Here is a 19,165-nt window from a genome sequence, read left to right as displayed (position 1 = left end):
CAGTACCATTTGTCCTAAATCCTCAGCTGGAATACCCCTTTCTCTGAAGTGAAAGTGGACTTACGATTCATCAGGAGCTCGGGGCCCATAATGGATAATACATGTGATTCTAGATAGATCGTATGTAGATTTCCCTCAAAAATTCTTCTGCAATCTCCCATTACTATTGATACCTCCCTCTTGTGTTGTGGACAATGCTATAAATTGCACACATAGCCTGAACGTTGGAAATGCAGGGAATTGTGAAAATTCTATTTCCTACTGGCATGAATTCAAGTCACTAAATACTGATGCAGAGAGTTCTTTAAATTGCTTTCAGAGAATGCTCAGGACGGCTACAGTTCTCAAGTGGGATGTGTGTGCATGTGTGTCAAAGACTACGGTTGTAGGAAGCTAGGGTACAGACTGGATTGCTGATGAAAGTGTTCAAGGCAGCCTGCTCTGCACTAGCTGCAGTTTCCAAGCAATCCTCCAGAGCTGACAAGAGACAAAATAGGTAATGTCCCCTGCCCCCACAAAGCTCAAAATCTATTTGCTGCTTAATTGCTTTCGCTGCTGAAGTACTCATCTAATCTAGGGAACTAGCAATTTAATTCATGCTGTGGATAAACAATTGCCAATTTATAGTATGATAAAATCGTATTGAATTGTAACAGATTTTACAAACGTGGATATCCCACAGTAGCATTTTTAAGCATTCCTGTTGAGAGACTCCGTGATAAAGGAGCTATGTAAGGATTTTTGCCAGGCAGACTCGTAGCAAATACTATGCACAGCTTAATCAAAAAAGAAAATAAATGAAGTGGTTTGCAGCTTTCTTTGGAAATACTGTCAAGGGGGTGATTTCTTTTTAAAACAATATATTATTTAGACTTGTTTCATAATCTTTGATGAATTGTAGAGTAATTTTTTTCTTCATTTATTGAAATTGCGGAAAAAAATTCTAGAAGACTGATGTGGGGGGAGGGAATTATTTTTCACAACAGACCTATGAACTGAAGAAAGAAGTTTCACGACTGAAATTCCACTGAGGTTGCAAGTTCTCTGCACAATTACTTATGAGCAAATTCCATTGAAATTAGAGAAAACATGCATAGGGCCAGACTGCATGTTAACAACCCAACAAGTGGACAGAAAAAAAATTGCACAATAACCTGACTTCCAACTATATCATGGATTACAGAATGAGATAAACAAAGGTTCAGTGCATGAGGGAGTAAATTTAAAAACAATATTACAGGTCATGTCTAAATGAGGGTCCTAGCTAAGGTTGCTAACTGATCAGGGGGGAAAATCCTGACCTGATTTGTTCCTTTAACAGCTTGATACGCAGAAATAAGCAGACAAACATTTCCATACACGTACTCCTTGCCACCTACCAATGTCTGCTAATAAGGGCCCAGCTTCTAATAGGACCAGATCAAAAGGTGGCAACAGACTGAAGGAAAGAGTGGAATTGCAGACCGTTTTTATGGCCTTGTTTTCTTTTAATGAACTCACGATTTGGTGGACATTTCTGGTTGCAATATTTCTACTAAGCAAGTGGAGAGGGATACGCAGCCCCAGAATCTGTTTTTAGCACCTGGGCTAGAATGTGTAAATTTATAATAACCACCTCTGAACATATGTAAAAGAATAAATTATTATTATTAGTAGTAGTAGTAGTTTCCCCCTGTATCGGGACCTCTATGGTAGATGCAATGGATTCCCCAAAAGCCTTGAGACCACTTTAGAAACAACCCTGACTGCAATTACATGCATATCTACTCAGAAGTAAGTCCCACTGCTTTCAGTAGGACTTGCTCCCAGGTAAATGGGGACAAGTTTGCAGCCTGAGAGTATTTCCCCCCCTATTATATCAACAGCATCCTTATAGAAGACTGTAAACTCAAGCACAATAGTGAAACAAGGGTTGTTTGGATGCTATTAGAATGGCTAACAGCGTTCTTCAGTCTTTACAAAGATGGTGTTCAACTCTGCATGATATTTTCTTAACATTGGCAAATCCAAGTTCAGCAGTAACACCTTCCTGTTTGCGGAAACTTTTTGCACGTGGCTCAAAATGCTTGTTCTCATGGAATGGCTTCATGCCCAGCTCTGTCTGGCAGAAAATGAATTGGTAAATGTTAAAATCCTGTTAGACAACTTGCAATATTAGTGTTGACTGTCAGGTCAACAGCAGAACTTGAGAAATTCCTTTCTGTTTGATATTTGGATGGAGCCAAAGTCAATCAGTCAGTTTTATTGCACGTAGGTAAAGGCTGCCGCAATGTACACAGAATCATTCAACAATTAAAATATGCCGGATTAATGCAAAAAAACTTTAAAAAATTATATTATCAAGACATTACCTACTCTAAACAGAGCTATAAAAGTACCGTACCTTAATATACAGATTAAAGCATTAAGCAATACAATTTATAGGCTGAAATCACCACATGGCCACTAATATATTAAAAAATAATGTTAATACAATGTGCAATTATATTCGGAGTTTGGTGATAAAGATAGAATATAGCTTGATGTAGATAGGGTCAAATAAATTCATCTCCTTTACAGTTGGTGGCTATCTTGGCTATATAAAGGTAAAGGTAAAGGTACCCCTGCCCGTACGGGCCAGTCTTGCCAGACTCTGGGGTTGTGCGCCCATCTCACTTAAGAGGCCAGGGGCCAGCGCTGTCCGGAGACACTTCCGGGTCACGTGGCCAGCGTGACATCGCTGCTCTGGCGAGCCAGAGCTGCACACGGAAACACCGTTTACCTTCCCGCTAGAAAGCGGTCCCTATTTATCTACTTGCACCCGAGGGTGCTTTCGAACTGCTAGGTTGGCAGGTGCTGGGACCGAGCAACGGGAGCGCACCCCGCCGCGGGGATTCGAACCGCCGACCTTTCGATCGGCAAGCCCTAGGCGCTGAGGCTTTTACCCACAGCGCCACCCGCGTCCTCTTGGCTATATAATTTGCTCTAATTTTCCTAGCGGCAGTTGCAAAGAGTTCTACATGCCAGGTCACATACTTATCTATGTCTGCGAGGAGATATAAAATCATGTCAGAGGGGTTCTGGCCAGGGGACCTTGTCATTATGGGTGCTAAAAATAGTTCTCTTGCTTCATTATATAAGGGGCAGCGCAAGATATAATGCATAAGGTCCTTTACTTCAGCACATCCCCTAATGCAAACACATTTGTTTCTTGGTATGCCTCTGTGTCTCCCATCTCTATAAGCAGTATTTAATGGATTTAATCATAACTCTGTAAAAGCTTTCCGAAGTTGTACAAAAGTCAGTTAATTGAAATAAGGTGTATGTTCATGGGCCTCTCTAAGTTTAAAATATAATGGGGCGCATGTGGTTGTGTACATAGAGTTTAGTTCGTTTTTAGTTGCCACTGCCCTTATGATTCGTTGAAAAATATTTTGGGGGGAATATAAGGAAAGTTCTTTGATAGGAGCCCCTTGTATGAAATATATTGTAATGCCAGGGTGAGTCTCCTCCATTTTCGGAACTGTGTTGTAGTCAGAAAAGCCATCAGTCATGATTCAGCTGACAAAAACACAAGCTTGACATCTGACTATCATCTGTCTGTCTGTCTGTCTGCAAGTTGTGATTGCCAAGGTGTATACAGTGAGAAAACTTTTAAGCAGGTAAATTAGCTGGATGTAGGTAAACCAACTCTATTTCCCCAAGCTCACCTGATTCAGTTTTCTTTAAAAATTCCAGAAACGCATTGATACTATATAGGGGAACTCAGTGGTAAAGCAACTGCTTTGCATGCAAAATGTCCCAGATTCAATTCCTGGGATTTCCCAGGTAGGGAAAGAGCCCTGTTGGAAATCTTGTAAGGCTGCTGCTATTCAAAACAGACTATACAGTGGTACCTTGGGTTAAGAACTTAATTCGTTCTGGAGGTCCGTTCTTAACCTGAAACTGTGCTTAACCTGAAGCACCACTTTAGCTAATGGGGCCTCCTGCTGCCGCCGCGCCAGTGCTGCACGATTTCTGTTCTCATCCTGAAGCAAAGTTCTTAACCCGAGGTACTATTTCTGGGTTAGCGGAGTCGGTAACCTGAAGTGTATGTAACCTGAAGTGTATGTAACCCGAGGTACCACTGTAGTGAGCTAGATGAATCAATGGTATGATTCTGCATAGTTTGCCATGTTCCTATGTCCCTCATTTCCTCAGTCAAAACTTCATTTTTGGAGGTTGAATGCCTGAAGCACCTTAACTATTTCAGAAGGGATACCACAATTGCTATAGAGTTTATTGAAATATATGTTTTCCATGGCTGCAGTTAGAAGATAGTGTAGCCTTTTTTTATTTATTTAAATTATACAATTGGTTTAGTGCCCTTCATCTGTAGATCTCAGGGTGGTTCACAGTATAAAAATACAAGATAAAAAAAATACATAATCAAAACAAAAAATAAACCAATAATCTCCAGCCCCTCTGTGCCCTGCCCCTGCCTGGGGTACAATAACCCGCCCAATGGTAGTAAGGGCTGGAGAGTGTGGAGGATACCCTTCACCCTCAGTGCCTTGCTCCTGCCTGGTGCACGAGCATGAGCGCCAACCTAGTAGCAGCAAAGGATGGAGAGTTGTCTCCTTGCCTGCCTGGCACGCATGCGCGGGAACCCGCCCTGGGCGCTGGCGACTGGCATTATGCCCCTGGCCAAACCATATGTCAGATTTATGTTTTGCCATGTTCTTCAGCTGGCACTCTGCTTTTCTGGAGGATCTTTTAATAGTTTCTGCCACAACTTGTAGTGATGTTGGAGACTTGTTGATCTGTCTTTCTTTTGGGGAAGTTCATCTAACAACCCTTTGAAATTCCAGTCTGCCCACATTGTAGTTCCCTTTTTCATAAATACCAGTGACATCATCCACACAGTGTTATGCACAATTAAATCTTCTTAATTGTCCAGAATCACAGATCTTCTGCTGTCATCATGTGGTGAAAATGTACTCCTTGATGTTCCATATGGTCTTCCCATATGGTTCTTTTCTTTTCTTTTTTTGCTATTGAAGGCCTTGGCAAAGTCTCGAGCATTTCCTCCTGCAAGGCTTCCCATGCAACATTCTGAAAGTAGATAACAACTGTATGGTGAATCCCTTTCCAGCACATGCGCCATAATTATTTATGGCAACTCCCATTACTAACTGGTGGTGATTTCATTACTTCTGGGATTGCCCAGTGTCCATCAAGTGATACGTATTCTCATTCCTTCTCCACTTCTTCAACACAGTTGTAGCTGACAGTGCTTGACGGGATTATGGATATTAAGTGCCTTTCTATTGCCAATGATAATTTTCATGGCAACGCCAAGTTAGAAAAGTTTTGTTTCCCCCCCAAAAAAATTTAATTGCTTTTCACAACATTATAAACAAACAAACACATAAGACAAACAAACATAAATCATAGCCTTATTGAAAATTACACTTATTAACATTGTTAAGTGACTTCCTTGCTTCCCCTTGGTTGAATTTCATTGCATATCCTTTTAACGGTTTTCAAAATCACAGTTCTTGTAAAATTTAACTTAAACATTAACATCCTTAGATCTTCACATTATGAAATTAAACATATTAATTCATCACTTAACATAAATAAAATCCTAAGCCAATTAAATGTCTGCAAGCTGTTTTCAGTTAATTTAACTTAACATATTTAACTAAGTAATCATTAAATTTAATCCACTCTTCCTGATACTCCTCTTCCTTCTGGTCGCAGACTCTTCGGTTAGGTCGGCTAGCTCCGAAAAATCCATCATCTTCATCTGCCATTCTTCTATCGTTGATAATTCTTGGGTTTTCCACTTTTAGCTAACAGAATACGCGCAGCAGTTGTGGCATACAAAAATAATTTAACATCTTTCTTGGGCAATTCCAGACCTGTTATTCCAAGAAGAAAGGCCTCTGGTTTCTTTATAAATGTATATGTCAACATTTTTTCCAATTCATTATAAATCTTTTCCCAGAAGTCTTTCACCTTGGGACAGGTCCACCACATATGATAAAAGGTTCATTCCTTTTCTTTACATTTCCAACATAGATTGTCATAGTTACGATATATATTTGCTAAATTACCAAGTTGGAAAAGTTTTGATGACTTCACGTGCCCATTACAGCACACACAACACCTTGGAAAAAATATCTCAGCCTCCTAACATTTCTTTCGGATGTGAACCATATATTAAATATGTGAAGAACTCAAACGAAAGTTCAGAAACTTTTGTGTCTATATTACATGGTTTACACTTAGACTGAATTGTGGAGGTGTCTTTGAAGCTTTCAGAATGTCACGATAAAGAAGAAATGCTGAGTCATGACTCTTTTCTGTGCTGCTGCTTCCAGTTTTGTGCTGCTCTAAAATATAATGGTTCCCCTCTCCTCCAGTTACATTAATATTTCCAATACATTTCTGGAGAAGCAATATCAATGCCAATTATAGCCCTATTCAGTCATTCAGTAATTGCATCCATGGAGGGTGAGCTGCCTCCTAAGTTTCCACCTTCTCGTGATCAGGAACCAATTACACAGGCTTCCTGTTTTGGGGGAGAATTGTAACCACTTTCAGACGATTGTGTTTCAGATGTCAATGTGGGACGTTTAGGGGTGGAGCAGGCAGGTCTGGCACACATGGTCCCTCTGTGGACACAATTAACAAGTGCCTGCATGGTGCTAATGTATTGGTTATGTATAGTGGAAGTTGTAATGGCTCTGGCTATATTAAATGATCTGATCTGGGATGTCAGATACATTGGCAAAACTCCAGGATCCCTCTCCCAGAATGCCACCAGCACGCACATTGGCTGTATGGGTAAAAATTGGGCGGGTTGTGGGTGTGGCATAGTTATGCCACATCCAAAGCCCCTTTATTCCCATGTAATGCCCACAGCAAAGGCAGAACTTTATTCCAGGAATATATTTTCTCACACCCTTTTCAGTGCAGATCAGGAAGAAGGCTCACTCCAGGGCTATAGCAGTGATCCTGGCTGTTCTTCCATGAGATTGTTAACCTGCTTACTCCAGGCGGGTTCCTCTACACTTGGCAATATCTGTTAAAGGCAGTTACACAATGGGTCCAGATGTTTCTCAACTGGGGGCTTATGCTACAAGTGGCACTATTTCCTGACAAGTCAGTGTCCAGGGCACAGGAGCCCTGTAGTAGTCATGACTAGATGGCAAACCCTCATATGTTTCCTTCGGGAACATCTCTATCCCAGCTGTTTATTGGAAGATAGGACTGTTTGTGCACTGTAGGGATGACAGAGGCCTCTGGTGTGGAAATCACATTGTTCGACCAGGCCATAGCTCCTCTCGTGTCAAAGATTGGGTGTTGGGGCTGGGAGCAGGGAGCCAAATGGCCCCCAAGCTAGATGGTCTTAAAAGAGGATTAGACCAATTCGTTGACGAGAGGGCTATCCCTGGCTACTAGTCATGATGGGTATTCTCTGTTTTCACAGTTGAAAGCAGCAATTTGTTTGGCATCAACTTGATCCCTCCCCCCTCTTTCCTTTTTCCTTCTGTGATGGAACTGCTATCTGGGGACTTCCCTGGCTTTTTCTGGCCCATGTAGGACCAGTCTGAATAGTTGGCCTTGGTGAAGATTTGACGTTTTCATCCCCAAAAAGTTTCTGATTTGAGTTTCTATTGAAATGAGGCTGCATGTTAATGTTGTTTTTAATGTATCTCAATCAATTGTTTTATATCTGGTGTTAGCCACCCTGAGCCCGGTCTTGGCTGGGGAGGGTGGTATATAAATAAAATTTATTATTGTTATTATTTATTATTAATACCAGTTGCTGTAAACCACAGGAGCAGGGAGTGCTCTTTTGCTTGAATCCTGCCTGCGGGCTTGCAACAAACATCTAGCTGGCCACCCTGAGAACAGGATGATGGACTAGAGGGTCCACTGGCCTGATCTAGGAGGCTCTTCTTATGTCACAAATGACCCACCATTGATTGTGCTTGATGCCTGCCGCTTTGGCTTAGCCAGTAGGGAGTTGCTGGTGGACTTTGCAGCGTGGCTTCCAGTTTTGGCACAACCCTTTCCCTTATTGCCCCAGTCTGCGTTTACTTATTCCTCCAGCAGGTGTGCGTGTGGTGCGAAGTGCTGTAAACAAAATCTGCCCTTATTCCTTTATGGGGTACACAAGAGCCTTCATAGAGTCCTTTGTAGGTTCTCCATCAGTAGGAGAAAATAACAGAGGCCAACCAGAGAATATAGCAAAGCAGCTAGTAAGCCTGATCTTTATTAAAGCTGTTGCAACAGAGTGCTCCCCCCCCCCCCACAGGAGGCAGGAAGAGGATCCCGAACCCTTATTTAGACTTTTGAACTGCCCACCCTGGAGCCCAAGACCATACATCATACATACATCACAGAAGGGGTAGAGCCCAAGACGACCCCCCCCAAACATATCTACATCACAGAAAAGGTGGTCTACAACAGAAATTTGAATGTTGCTGTTTTTCCTGTTTGCCATTCCTTTGAGATGGTAAATAACTCAATTCCTGAGACAATGGGAAGAAACATTTGGTCAGTTTTAGAGTCAAATGGTTTCATGACTGTCTTCCTGTGCTGCTTCAGATATGTGGTTTATATATTTATGTACATGTTTGCTTGGTACATTTATGAACATTTATTATATATATAAAGGTAAAGGTACCCCTGCCCGTACGGGCCAGTCGTGTCCGACTCTAGGGTTGTGCGCCCATCTCACTTAAGAGGCCAGGGGCCAGCGCTGTCCGCAGACACTTCCGGGTCACGTGGCCAGCGTGACAAAGCTGCATCTGGCGAGCCAGCGTAGCACACGGAATGCCGTTTACCTTCCTGCTGGAGCGGTCCCTATTTATCTACTTGCACCCGGGGGTGCTTTCGAACTGCTAGGTTGGCAGGTGCTGGGACCGAACGACAGGAGCGCACCCCGCCGCGGGGATTCGAACCGCCGACCTGGCGATCGGCAAGTCCTAGGCGCTGAGGTTTTACCCACAGCGCCACCCGTGTCCCCTATTATATATATATATAAGACCTTAAAATTCTTATTACAGGAGGACCTGAACTCCTCTTTGCAGCTTCCCAGAGCCATGCATTATGGCGTGGCTGCGTGCAGTCCAATGCTGGCAGAGTGCCTGCCTGGATCGCCCGTAACATCATCGGCTGCTTCCTATCTCCACGTGGCACACAGACATAGTTGTGGGCTCCGCCCGATTGATGCTTGCAGTGTGTAACTTGGAGCTGCGCCGGTGTGTATGTGTGCTTTGTCATTTCCTCTCCTTTTTAAAGTAATGGGTGCTGCAGGCTATGCGCTGAGAGGGGGCCAAATGCGGGCAAAGGGCTCCTCAGCAGTGGCGTAGCGTGGGTTGTCAGCACCCGGGGCAAGGCAAGTAATTTGCGCCCCCTAACCCGTGGATTTGCGCCCCCTAACCCTAACCCCCAGATGTTGCGCCCTGCACCCCCCACGCTACGCCACTGCTCCTCAGCTCCCTCTTCTTCCAGATGGAAAGACGACTTCAGTCCTGGTGGATAACGCCCAGTGCCCGCATTATGCACGTTTTCGAAGTGCAGCGAACAACGGGGAAAAACACAAATGACGAGCAGCGCGGGGGAAGGAGACAGGCAAGTCCCATCCATTTTACAACAGCATCCCTCTCCCCGCCCCGACCCACAGCGCAGAATGAACTTCGAGCTCTGCAATTTCAGGTTTCTGTGCAGTCTCTTTGATGGATGGATGGAATGATTGGCGTGGCGCGCCCCGCCCCCTCGCTCCCCGCCGCCCAATCCCCTCTCCTCGCCTCCCTTCACTCCGAAGCGAGGGAGGGCGGCGGCACGTGACGCCGACATCCGGGTCACCTGCAGGCGGAAACAAGACCACCCATAGCCAACCGTTCCTTCTCCTTTTTCCTTGACGGGGGAGTGGGAGGAGTCAGGTGTTTACTGGGTGGGGCCGGAGAGCGAGCCTGACGTGCGCGCGCGCGGACGCGCCGACCGCGACTGCGTTCTGAGAAGTCGGGGTGCACGCCCGGCCGCGCGCGCGCGCGCTTGCGCTTTGAGGTGGGACCGTTTAACGCCTCAGCCCGCTCGAGGGGAGGAGGACGACGACGAGGAGGAGGAAGTCGCCGCTGCCGCCGCCGCCGGCCGTGAAGACTCAGCGCGGCTGAGGGAGATGCCGAGGGGGCTGCGCGGCTGAGGGCGTCGGCGGTGGCCGGCTGAGCGAGCGACTTCCATCTCCCCCTCCATCTCCGGCGAGGCGCGGAGTCCCAGCGGCCGCCTCCCGCCGTCGCGGCGGCGCCGTCCTCGGCGAAGGGGGCTGCTCGCGTTTCCTGAGGGGACGGACTCGGCCCGTGCCGAGCTGGCGGCGGCGCCTTCCCCTCCGCCGCCAGGGGGGCTCCGTTGGCGGGAGAGCGGCGGCGGCGGCGGCGTCTCCTCAGCCCGCTTCCCGAAGACGCTGGCGGCAACGGCCGGCGGCCGCCAAGGGCTACTCGAAGACGGGGGGCGTTCGCTGCTTCCCCCTCCCCCTCCGAGGCCAGCTCGATGGAGGTGGGTCTCTTCCGTAGGGCTGCTCGCGCTCTCTCTCCTTCCCTCCCTCCGTAGAAAAAAGGGAGAGAGAACCCAAACCCAGCCTGGGAAAGGGCAGGTTCACACGTACGGCGTGCCCGCGTCGCTTGCGGGCTTCGCAGGAGTTCCAAACGCGCCGTCTGCACGCGTCGTCTTAACACGGCCTGGCGGAAACTTTTCGAATGGCTCGCGCATTTTTAACCGGCGCTGGTCGAGTAGTGGCGGCTCCTAACGCGTTTGTTTCATTTCATTTTTAATGGATTACCCTCTCATTTGTCGCCGGCGCTTAGATCTCTTTATCACTGCGGAGCGAGTTTAACCGGGCAGGTCGAGAGGTGGCTGGACAATCGACATTGGCTAGGGTGAGATCTGAACCCATCCCCCGCCAAGTCAGTGCTGGGGCATCGCCCTTTACAGCATTGACTGCGAATGGGTGGATTTGCCCAAGTTGATCCAATCCCCTGCACCTGAAACAAGTATGGCAGTATGCAGCGGTGCTTACTTAGAAGAAAGCATGTGTGGGGTCACGGCCTTACTCTCCTCCAGCAATAGGGTCTCTCTCCCCTGCCCACAAAACGGGTGTTTGGCTTTCTGGCTGTTACTGGACCCCAACCCCCATCCAGCCCCCCTAATTATTATTTTTTGCATAATTTTCCTTCTGCCCTTTTCCCAAGTGTAAGGGTTATTTTGCTGCCTGAAACTGAGTCAAAATTGTAAACCCACAAACACGTTTTAAAAATTCTTGCTTCAGCATTAAGGCATCAGTTCCTGCCTTCATCTGCTATCTATCCATCACCCCATAATGGTCCCACTGCTGCAGGGCTGGCTCTGTGTGAGAGTGTGGGCCACCCATATGCCCTTTTCTTCTTTCCTTTACTAAACGTTATACGTTTTAGCTGTCCTGCTGTGCTGTGCAGTCCTCTGTGCAAGTGTTTGAAGCAAGTGAATTTGACTTATCTTTGCTTGGACAGTTTGATACAAAATATGGCATAATAATTGCCACTATTCATCCTATAATTGTACCGCTTGGCACTGCTGTCTCAAAGTTTGCTTGTTGTACATAGCTGTGGAGGAAATTAATGATCCTGAAGCAGGCTGTGCCGCTGGCTATTTTAAAATGGTGTGTTCCTGTTCGCTTTAAAAAGAAACAAGTTCCTCTTTCACTGTAAGATTGACTACTAAATATGCCCAATTTCTTCTTGCTGGCTTGATTACCCCTCCATTTCAAACATATTAAAAGTTTGAGTGAAACACATAAAGGCAGCTGCCTAAACAGCAAGCCCTCTTCAAAACTCTTTTGAGGTAGGAAAAAGGTGACCCAGAAAAGCTTCTCTAGGCTGTGCTGGGGATAGTAAGATAATGTATTTTACTATGTATCTAAGGAACTTCAGATAATTAGAAATGTTTCCATGACCAAAGAGTATAATGCCCTTTGTTTACAGCAAGTAGAAGGATTTTCTTTTTTTTTAGGGAGGGATGGGGAAATGGACATGTTTGGGGAAACAATACCATCAAGCTGCTAGCATTATGTTTGCAGCTAGTTTTTGAGAATTTTTGTACAATTTTGCAATCTTGGTAACAGACTTGACAGACCTTAATAATTTTTCTGTCTATATATACAAGTAAACTTAGGAAATGGTTTGTTCTTCTAATATTAAAGTGATATTTTCATAAAATGTTCCTTATTTGGGGGAGAGAATACTTTCATTCACCAGTGCTGGTTTATTCAGTCTTTCAGTGCTGCTTTAAGTGTGTTTTGATGATTGAAGGCACATGTGCCTTTAATTGGTACATCATAGATAAACCTGTAAAGAGGATATAGAGAGTGGATTTCTGGTCTTTGTTTTGGTAAGTGATGTGCGTCCCATTTTCCTTTCTGGGACCTGGGTTTCTCTTCATGCAGGTACTAAACAGTAAATGTGACAGAGCTTGTTTTCTTTGGTCAAGGTGAAAGGTGGGAGCTAGATGGCTAGCTCAGGGGAGATACCAGGTGCTCATGAAATTAGGTTCCCTGCAAAAGTTTGATGCTTGTGTGCCCATGATTTTTTAGTGGGGGAGAAGAGAAAGATGGAGAACTCTGTTTTGCTTCAGGTTAGTGGTAGGTAGCATTGTGCCTCCATATGCTGTTGGACTACAACTCCCATCATCTCTGCCCATTGGGGACCCATGAGTGTTGACTTTCAAAAAAGTGGGTGCTTTTCATAGTTATGCTGTTATGTTTGGTATTTTAAGGATATTAATACATTAAGTGTTGAGTACTGTACTCCAGTTATTTCCTGAAGGAGTACAGTTTCTCATTAATAGTGATCTCAAAAGTACAGCCTTGGGATACCTTTATTCAGTTTTGTGTGCAAGAGTATGCTTTGCTCGGTGTTTGTGCCTGTGTGTACTAGTAGCAGTACAGTAGCTGTATACTGAAAGGTTTGTTTAGTCCTTTGTTTCCTTTGTGACATGTGAAATTAAATGAATAAATAACTGGAAAAAGGCTTGTTGGAAGCAACTTCTGCAGTATTTTAATAAATCATTCCCATTTTGCAAAATGGTGGCAACATATTCCCAAGAATCCTGGAAAGATTATTATTAAATTGAGTGACATTGGCAGACATATGTCTGCTGCACCTGGCAACAAACATGTGAATGATAACATACTGCAGGTTAACCTTTATAAAATTAGTTTGTTAACAATGTCTGCTAAGCTCAAATACCATGTGTTAATTTTGTCAAATGCCATATCTGAGCTTATATATATTTGAGAACTAGAACAGTGTATGTACTTAAGTGTTCTTGTTACCAAGGTTATAATAAAGATGTCGACTAGGAAATTCCATCCAAACACTTTACTACAATAGGTGACTCAATAGTAGTTGTTTGTACTTTCATAAAGAAAGTGAATGCTTGGTGCATGTTGCATATAGTATAATGCATGCTTGTTCCATATGGTATATATTAGGCACACATTACCTTCCCCCTCCCCAATAAAAGTCTTGTTTGTTCAGATTACATTTTGACTATTCATTTATTGTGATCTATCTTTTGTGAGAGTCTCTGAATACATTGTTAATAATTACTGTGATAATGAAATTAGTTATAGTAATAATAATAATAATGTAATTATTATTTATAGTTATATAGTTATATTATATTATATAGTTATATTTATAGTTATATAGTTATAGTAATAATAATAATGTAGTTTTGTAGTAGTTTTATGCAGTTTTTGTGTAGTTTTTATGTAGTTTTATGTAGTTTTTCAATTTCATTGTTCCGCAAGGGACAATGACAATAAAGATATTGTAATCGTAATAATTTAATTATTTATACCCTGCCCATCTGGCTGGGTTTCCCCAGCAACTCTTGGTGGCTTCCAGCAGAATATAAAAGCATAATAAAAATGGCAAAAACTTCCTGATACAGGGCTGCCTTCAGATGTCTTTTAAAAATTGTGTAGTTCTTTATCATCTGATGGGAGGGCGTTGCTGCCGAGAAGGCCCTCTATCTGCTTCCCTGTAACTTCACTTCTCACTGTGAGGAAGCCATCAGAAATCCCTTGGGAAGTGGACTCAGTGTCTGGGCTGAATGATGGGGGTATACCTTCAGGTATACAGGGTCAAGGCCATTTAGGGCTTTAAGTGTCACTCTGAATTGTGCTTGGAAACATACTGGGAGCCAGTCTAGATGCTTTAGGACTGATGTTATATGGTCTTGACAGCCACTCTCAGTCAACAGTGTACCTGCCACATTCTGGATTAGTTGTAGATTCCGAGTCACTTTCAAAGGTAGAGCACATTGCAGTAGTTCAAGTGGGAGATAACTAGAGCATATACCACTCTGGTGAGACAGGGCACCGGCAGATAGGGTCTCAGCCAACATGCCAGATGGGGCTGGTAGATACCTGCCCTGGACACAGAATTGACCTGTGCCTCCATGGGCAGCTGTGAGTCCAAAATGACTCTCAGGCTGCTCTCCTGGTCCTTCAATGGCAAAGTTACCCCATTCAGGACCACGGAGTCCCCACACCACACATTGAACATAGGGGGAGATAGTTAGAGCTTTTGTATCTTTTAAAAAGATGTTTGAATCTCTCCCTTCACCTGAATCATCTTTCATCTATTGGTAGATTCTACCCCTTTTGTAGGTGGGATGATCCTTTTTACCTAGATTCAGTCTGAGTTGAGTTTGGAAAGGCTTGCAGATCAGAGAAAAACATGCAGAACAGAGCTGAATATTTTCAGTTTTCTTCAATGCAATTCCTACTTCAGATTTGCCATTTAGAACTTCAGAAGGCATGTACCGTGGTAACTTCTGGGTCAGATTACTGCAACCTGTTCTACATTGGACTACCTCTGGGGAACTGTTCAGAAACTCCATATCTGAACATGTATCCAGTTTTGAGCCAATCACATGGACTGCCAATTCATTTTTGAGAGCAGTTTAGAGTTTTGACATAGGAAGCCTTGCATGGTTCCCATGTGAACTCTCCTGGACCTAGAGATCAACATCCAAGGCCCTTTTGTGTGCCTCTTACAAAATAAATTTGGAGGGTGGCAACAATAGAACAAGTCTTCTATTTCATACGTAGCTGCCCAATTTGGAATGCTGTCCCCATAATGCCAATCAGTGTTAGAAACTGGGAGAGGAATGCTAGGATCCATGAGTCTCCTTGGACCTAGGTTGTGGGCGCCAAAACAAAATGTCAAGGTTCCTTTTTCTTTTGCTTCCCTGCTGCCAGGCAGACCGGGGGGGTGGGGGGATGCTGCTGGGCAATCAGGTAGTCTGCAGGGAAGTGTGGCAACAAAAGATGTGTCTTTTGCTACTGTGCTACCCTGCAAAACACCTGATTCACCTGGCAGTGTGGTAGCAATCAGGGTCTGCAGGGTAGTGTGGCAGCAAAAGACGCATCTTTTTTGCTGGTGCTGTGCCTGGCAAACCAGCTGAATGCAGCCAGGCAGGTGGCAATGCTAGGTGCCAAGGGTGGTGCCCGGACATTTCCAGTCACGAAAGGCCAATTGCATTTTGCGACTGATGCCTGGCTGATTTCTAATGCTGGTGCTAATCTGTGTCCTTGCTGTGAAGTGGTAGAGCAGGCATCTTTCCCTACTGGGAACAGGCACCCACAACCAATGTAGAATTGAGGCCCAGCCTCTCATGTAGCAGCTGATGTAACAAGTGACACCAGCTGTTTGACTAGGTTGGCATGGTTTAGGAGAGATGGCATTGCTGGCCAAATTGGATCCCTGCTTTTGCACAGCAGAATTGTTTCTGGCAGCGTTTGTTGGTTAGCAAGTTTTAAAAGTAGGGCCAGAGGAAGCAGGGGAACCTAATTCACGAGGAAACAGAACTTGACTAGTCCTTGCAGCATGAAAGTATCTGTCACTTTGACAAAGTTAAAAGCCAGTGAAAAAAACGATAGGTTCTGGAGAGTTAGTAGTGTTAAACACACACCATTATATTCAGATTTCTTAATTTTGCATATAAAGACAGAGAACTTTTAGGCCTGATAGATGAGGCAAAGCTGCCTCAGCAGATTTAATGAAGTTAGCCTGCAGGGAAACTTAAATGTTTCAGCGTATCTTTTGTCATCTCTCAGCAATGTTTCACAGCTCCACCTGTACAAATGTAAAGATGCCAGACTCTCACACGCTCCTGGCTTCCAAATGCCAGAAATTAGGCCAGCAAAGTGATGAATGACAGGGAAGGGAGAGGTTAGTTGAATAAGAGTGCTTAAGGTTGGAAATTTGGAAGTCATAGCCAGTGGATCATCCCAGTTACTCAGAAGGTTTTCTGAACAAATTTTTAAAATGCTGTGTATTCCCAGTTTAAGGCAGAAGGTTCTTAAGGAGGGGTGGGAGGCTGACTATCAAGTATTCAAAGAACTCTCTAGGGATAACTCCCATTCCTCTATAATCTTAAGGGTCATTACCCAAGAAGAAATCTTGCATGTTAGAAGAAGTCTTTTAGGAACCGAGGTCCTTGTTAATACATTTATATACTTAATTTGACATCCTAAGAGGGCTTTCAAATGATGGATGGCTGTGGAGATAACATCTTTAAGAGAAAATTGTTAAAATTATGGATTGGGACTGAAACCTTAGATTGTAAATACTAAAGGTAAAGAACCCCTGGATAGTTAGGTCTGGTCAAATTTGATTATGGGGTGTGGCATTCATCTCTGCTTTCAAGCTGAGGGAGCCGGCATTTGTCTGCAGACTGTTTTTCCGGGGCATGTGGGCAGCATGTCTAAACCACTTCCGGGGCATGGAACACTGACGAGTGCCAGAGCGCATTGAAGTGCCGTTTACCTGCCTGCCACAGGTATATCTACAGCATATTTGCAGCAGTGTATCTACTCACGCTGGTATGCTTTTGAACTACTAGGTTGGCAGGAGCTGGGACAAAGCAGCAGAAATTCACCCCATTGCATGGATTCAAACCTTTTTTTACCCTTTTACTTTAAATACTATTAGGGTTTTAGTTGACTCTATGGGGATCTGCATCAGTAGATAAAGCAAAAAGAGGCATAGCTTCCTGAGGAAACTGCTTAATTGATCTAGACAGAAGTTACAATGTATCCAGTTTGACAGGAATTTGTATAGTCGTACCTCGGAAATTGAGCAGAATCCGTTCCAGAAGTCTGTTCGACTTTCAAAATGTTTGGGAACCAAGGCGTGGGTTCCAGTTGGTTGCAGGAATCTCCTACAGCCTATCGGAAGCAGTGTCGGATGTTCAGGTTCCAAAGAACATTCACAAACTGGAACACTCACTTCCAGGTTTGCAGCGTTTGGGAGCCAAAATGTTCAACTTGCAAGGTGTTCGGGATCCAAGGTACGACTATAGTTGCATTGATATTGCTAAATGAGGAGCTGTACAGAATGCTGCTCAGCCATTAAATTATTATTAGAAGGCTAGCTAGTACTCAGCTTTTTGGATTTTATTTAAATTTGCCTACACCAAGCCCCGTCATAATCATTAGAATTAAGAACATCACATTTGATAGTGGTAACGTTAAAACGTTAAAATCAATAATATGATCTTTATGAGATAAAGTAAATAATTTTTTTTCTAATCTGGTATCATGGAATTGATATCTTTATCCATAATTTTAGGGTTTTTTTAATGTTTTGTTTAAGTTCTACTTTGCTTAGTATCATTAATTACAGAATCCCGATTCCTAACATCAAATGCCACCCCTACTTCCTAGAGATTAAAATTAAATTAAGTGGCTGTTGATTAGATGAAGGTTTTCTGAGATATATACACACTACCTGTCTTTTTTTTTTAAATAATTTTTTATTGGTTTTCCAACACAAATTAAAAACAAAACGACACACAATACATAGACAAACAAAACATATAAACATGTATAATTTCAAAACCTCTTTTTCATACACCTTACTTCCCAGACTTCCCCTTACCTCCCCTTTTCGTCATCCCTGTTTTGAAGTTTCTTCAACAACCCCTCACTCCAATTAACTAATTGCTCATTTTCTTTTTTGGCTTCTTCTCATACTTAGTCAGTTACAGCTGTAATTCTATATTTTCCCTACCCTTGACATTTTAGCACTCATATCATAGTTATCTTTATCATAGTTATCTTTAAATAGGTTCACATTCTTAGATGTCATGTTAATCCCCAAATATTTCACTTTCTTTGCCACCATTAATCCAGTTTCACTTTGAAATCTCTCTTTTTCAGCATTTGTTAAGTTTTTCTCCAAAACTTTAGTTTTTTGCTTATTCAACTTAAATCCTGCACACACTACCTGTCATTGCATTAACTTTCAGTTTCCCATTTTTAAAAAACTCCAGCTATCTGCCACCAGTCCTCAAAAAATCCCCAGGTGACTCCAAATTTTATATTGGGCTTGAACCACTGTTTGGCCTCTTGCTTTTCTCATGCAGAAGGGGCTCATTCTCACAGCATATTGCTTTTCTAGATTTTCTCAAGGTTTGGGTTTTGATGCAGCAGGTGGGCACAGGAAGGGAGAAAGAAGTTCTATAAAAAAGCTCCCATCTTCCACTCTGCATTTTCACATCTATTTTCAGCTGTCGCCACCCCCCACCCCACCCCCCGGTCTGCTGCTACTGCTTCAGTGCTTTTTTAAAGTTGAAAATGTTTTTCAATCCAAGATCCCAGACAATTGTGTCAATGTCACAGAGGGCAAACGAACCCTTCACTCTAAAGGAGAAAATGCATCCTTGTTACCCAGGCAACTGAGCCATTGCTTCCCTGCACAGCAAGACTTTTTTTCCTGTTTCATTTGGTTGTAGGAGCAGAATGGGAGTGCACATGGTTTGCATGTCCACATTCTGCACTTACATTCATGATTTAAAATTCATTATACTTTAAAGAGCTCTAGCATTCAATCACTGATGAAAAATGGAGTTTACAAATGTCTGACTTGGAGATGGAAAGCCTGTCAACTTTCTGATGTTGTTGAACTATAACTCACAACTTGTGGAGAGCCACAGCTTGTCCATCTCTGTTATAACTCATATAGTCATATTAATTGGCTGCTAAAACAATTAACAGTTTGCAATGAAATAGAGCTTTTATACTCTGGCTTTGGTCCAGAGTATAATGACTCTCAGTTCCATCCTCCACCCCTTTTCCTCA

At 43.5% G+C, this 19,165-nt stretch overlaps 3 protein-coding genes across 3 annotated transcripts in view; 2 read left to right on the top strand and 1 right to left on the bottom strand.

Moving 5' to 3' along the window:
- COBL (cordon-bleu WH2 repeat protein) overlaps positions 1–19,165 on the top strand; it is a 1,088,462-nt gene that overhangs the window by 430,107 nt on the left and 639,190 nt on the right. The window lies entirely within an intron of this gene.
- LOC310830149 (uncharacterized protein) overlaps positions 1–19,165 on the bottom strand; it is a 318,853-nt gene that overhangs the window by 89,399 nt on the left and 210,289 nt on the right. The gene's annotated exons all lie outside the window — the stretch shown is intronic.
- The window catches only part of GALNT1 (polypeptide N-acetylgalactosaminyltransferase 1), a 63,828-nt gene continuing 54,692 nt past the window's right edge, over positions 10,030–19,165 (top strand). Inside the window, exon 1 of the mRNA XM_083709479.1 lies at positions 10,030–10,533. The gene's annotated coding sequence lies outside the window, so the exon portion shown is untranslated. The remainder of the gene's footprint in view (positions 10,534–19,165) is intronic.

This window comes from Podarcis gaigeae, assembly GCF_964106915.1.
Source record: "Podarcis gaigeae genome assembly, chromosome: 13".
Lineage (NCBI taxonomy): Eukaryota > Metazoa > Chordata > Lepidosauria > Squamata > Lacertidae > Podarcis > Podarcis gaigeae.
Note: the sequence above shows the minus strand (reverse complement) of the source record. Positions and strands in the feature narration are given on the sequence as shown.